Source organism: Triticum urartu, chromosome 2 (assembly GCF_003073215.2).
Source record: "Triticum urartu cultivar G1812 chromosome 2, Tu2.1, whole genome shotgun sequence".
NCBI classification, from domain to species: domain Eukaryota; kingdom Viridiplantae; phylum Streptophyta; class Magnoliopsida; order Poales; family Poaceae; genus Triticum; species Triticum urartu.
The window spans coordinates 748,032,198-748,036,798 of NC_053023.1; positions in this window are offsets into that span (position 1 = coordinate 748,032,198).

Below are 4,601 nucleotides of genomic sequence, written 5' to 3' on the forward strand. Positions count from 1 at the left end.
TTGCCGCAGCTGTCGAAGAATGAAGCGCTGCTTGTGTTCCGGCCATGAATATTCCAACCCGGTTGGGCGGATCAGAGGGGTCCGGAATACTGTCGCCATCGGAACAGCTCCCAATCCGGCCATCTTGTAGTTGATAAAGAGATTCGGTTTCTCCGGTCGAGGATTCGTCACCGGAACGGATGGCAGTCGCCCCGCGAAGCTCCGATCCATCCTCATAACTCCCTCCATGGATCATTCCCACGAAGGCACGCTTCATGGCCGGTTTAACCCGGGCGGATCGCGTATGCTGAGCCGTCTCGACGAGGTCGGTGCAGATGTCCGGCTCAGGGCCCGGTTCACCGATCTTGCCAATGAAAACATGAATGCTACCAAAGGGGACCCGGTACCCGTACTCAATTGAGCCGGCCTCGGGGCCCCAGCCTGCGTCGTCGATGTAGAGTTTGCCGCGACGACTCTTAGTCATCCGGCCTACAGCGTAGCCCTCGAGTCCTTCAAAGCGGCCCTCCAAGAACCGGAAACCATCGTGCGATGGCCCCACGGTGGGCGCCAACTGTTGTGGTTTTGTCACGGCAGATGTCCTATTGAAAGGACTTAGTCGTGGAGCCATCGCTACGGGTTAGCTTGAAGGGGTTAAAGCGGACACAAGGACGCAAGAGAGTTTATATGAGTTCGGCCCCTTCAATGAAGGTAAAGCCTACCTCTAGTTGTGATGGAATTGATGGGTGTTTCAATGACTAGGGAGCAAATAAGCTTCGCCTATGTCTCGAATTGTTGTCTGTTGTCCCTGAACCGCCGCCGGGTCGTCCCCTTATATACATGGGTAACGCCTGCCGGTTCAGAGAGTCCCAACACCGGTTCATACTCGTATCCGGGTTGGTCTCTCCTTGTTCCTAACTTATATTACAAGTATATGCACAAAGCTGATGTACGGCTACAGGTTGTAAACCGACTACGGGCCCTGGGCCTTTATCTGCCTCTTTGGGCTTTAACACCTTTGAACTACTGATGGACTTAATCTGGCCCAGGTAGGCCGGTTTATGCCCAGTAGTAATATCCCCAACAGATGGCGAAGCCCCCGGTCCAGCCGAGATGTCGAAGCCTCGATGTCAGCCGATGAGTCGAAGTAGGTCGGCGTGATGGACACCAGCTTGAAGAAGCAATAGTGCGGCCCTGTCGATGCAGGTCATGATGTGGTCGATGCCGGCTTGATGAAGCGACCGTGCGCCGATGCCGGTATGCCCGCTCCGTGTAATCCCTGGGGCGGCGATGTTGGTGATGATTTATCCTTCGCGATGCCAGGCTCTTGTTCGGCTTGCCGAGATGATGATCCGAAGAAGTTGAGCTCGGCTCAACAAAGTGACGCCGTGTCTAGCGCAGGTCGGCAGCCGTGGAGTAATATTGCCGGACTGGTTTGACACCAACATGATGTTGAAGATCATGTTCAAAAGATCTTACAGTTAGTGGGATGTGTTCGGGAACAAAACACAATACCCCATACAAAACTTCCTTCAAAAGGGATGTCCGAAATCCTGTTCATAAAAAAGATGAACTCGGGTCGGATTCGTTTTCGCGCAGAAAACAGATCCGAAAAGTGATGCACTAATCAGAAGGTTCTCGGAGTTTGGACGATTGGATCGAGCCGAAGTTTTGAGAGGTGGTAGATATAGGAATTCCGCAGCCGATCAACGGTTGGATCTTCCAAAGGACGTCCGAGCTAGAAGCTGGGCACCACGCCCTAAAATCATCCAAATTCACGTCCAGATTTGACAGGGCTCCGGTATATCGTGGATTGCCAGAGATTCCTCCATCGGAACTCGACGAAATTTTCCAAGGTTGTTATAGACTCAATTCCGCACAATTCCACCAAAGCGATCGTCAAAGCGATACTCGAGGAGGTGGTGGTGGCAGATACGAGTTCGCTGTCCAGAAAAACAGCACGGTCGCTTGAGGGCAATGTTGACGTTGAGCCCCCGAGCTCCATAGATGATTCCTCCGTGATCTTGATAGAGACCGGAGTTGATGTTTGATGAAGGCCCTAGTCCAGACATGGTGATCCGAACATGGGGCGCAATTCTTGGTCGAACCAAGGTGACCAGTCGAGTTGGTGATGAAGATGCCGAAGTCGCAGTTGATCTGCCGGCGAGCCATCGATCCTTTTGTCGATCACACAGTGGAACTCTCAATGAAAGCACCAATGTCGGTGTCAAAACTGGCGGATCTCGGGTAGGGGGTCCCGAACTGTGCGTCTAGGATCGATGGTAACAGGAGGCACGAAGTTTTACCCAGGTTCGGGCCCTCTTGATGGAGGTAAAACCCTATGTCCTGCTTGATTAATATTGATGATATGGGTAGTACAAGAGTTGATCTACCACGAGATCGTAGAGGCTAGCCTATGGTATGATTGTATGTATATATTGTATCTCTATCGACTAGCCTGGCCTCGGTTTATATAATGCACCGGAGGCCTAGGATAACAAGAGTCCTAGCCAAATACGCCGGTGGGGAGAAGTCCTTGTCTTGATCGCCAAGTCTTGTGGAATCTTCCTTGTATGCGGTAGCCATCCGAACTGGCCCATGAGTATACGGCCACGGGGGTCCTCGGCCCAATCTAATAGATCGGGAGACGACGTGGTGAGTACCCCCTAGTCCAGGACACCGTCACCCTCCCTTTCCCCTATATATAGTGGGGTTTTGGGCTGCCATACACACGAGAACATCTCCTTCTTGGCGCAGCCCTACCCCTCTCCTCCACCACCACCACGCCGTCGTGCTGCTGCTGGATGGAGTCTTCCCCAACCTCTCCTTCTCCCCTTGCTGGATCAAGGCGTAGTAGACGTCATCGGGCTGTACGTGTGTTGAACACGGAGGTGCCGTCCGTTCGGCACTAGGATCATCGGTGATTTGGATCACGACGAGTACGACTCCATTAACCCCGTTCACTTGAACGCTTCCGCTTAGCGATCTACAAGGGTATGTAGATGCACTCTCCTTCCCCTCGTTGCTAGATTACTCCATAGATTGATCTTGGGGATGCGTAGAAAATTTTGAATTTCTGCTACGATCCCCAACAGGGCAAGCGAGCCCTAAGGAACAGGCGACAGACGCAGAATCAAGGGATGACAATTATATGCCCCTCTTCGAAGATGAGGTGAGCCTTGGCGGCGAAGAATTAATCGTGCCTGAGGATCCCGTCGAGCAGGAGCGCTTCAAGCGCCGGCTTATAGCCACAGCAAAAAGCCTGAAGAAAAAGCAGCAGCAGCTTCAAGTTGATCAAGATCTACTAGCGGATAGATGGATCGAGGTCCTGGTAGCCGAGGAATACGAACCCGAGCGCCCAACCAAAAGTTACCCAAAGCGCAAGTTGCTACCCCAACTCGAGGAGGAAGCATTAAAGCCTACACTACCAGCGTATGATGTGGCTGACCGGCCACCTCGTGGCCAAGACAAAGCGGCATATCAGCCTGAAGTCCAGCCCGCACCCCGTCACCAGTCAAACAAAAACACCAAGGCACGGGACTACACATAGGACCTGCGAGACATATTGGAAAACAAAGCGGGACATATAAGATCGATCTACAGATCACGGGGGCGCGCCCCAACGCGTGATGACGACCGTCACGCCGGATATACTTAAAACAAATCCGACCGGGCCGAATACAGCAGACAAGACTCGTATGAACTGCGTCGTGATATAGCCCGACACAGAGGCGCCGCACACCCCCTATGCTTCACTAACAAAGTAATGGATCATGAATTCCCAGAAGGGTTTAAACCCGTGAACATTGAATCATATGATGGTACTACAGACCCTGCAGTATGGATAGAGGATTTCTTCCTCCACATTCACATGGCCCGCGAGAATGATCTACACGCCATCAAGTATCTCCCACTAAAACTCAAAGGGCCGGCTCGGCATTGGCTGAATAGCTTGCCGGCAAACTTCATCGGAAGTTGGGAGAACCTGGTAGACGCATTCCTGGACAACTTCTAGGGCACTTATGTGTGACCATCGGATGCTGACGATTTAAGTCACATAACACAATAGCCCAGAGAGTCAGCCAGGAAATTCTGGACTCGGTTTCTAACTAAAAAGAATCAAATTGTCGACTGTCCAGATGCCGAAGCCCTAGCGGCCTTTAAACATAACATCTGTGACGAGTGGCTCGCCCGACATCTCGGCCAAGAGAAGCCAAAATCCATGGTAGCCCTCACGACACTCATGACCCGCTTTTGCGCGGGCGAGGATAGCTGGTTGGCCCGTAGCAACAACACAACAAGCAATCCTGGCACATCAGAGGCCAGAGATAGCAACGACAAACCCCGAAGCAACAAACACAAGTGTCGCAAAAATGGTGGAAACACCAAAGATATGGCAGTCAGTGACGAATTTAGTGGCTCTAAGTCCGGTTAGCGGAAAAGGCCATTCAAAAATGACAATTCAGGCCCGTCTAGTCTGGACTGCATACTCGATCGTCCATGCCAAATTCATGGCACCCTAGGAATACCAGCCAATCATACCAACAGAGAATGCTGGGTCTTCAAACAAGCCGGCAAGTCAGGTGCCGAAAACAAAGAGAAGGGGTCTCAAAGCGATGATAGCG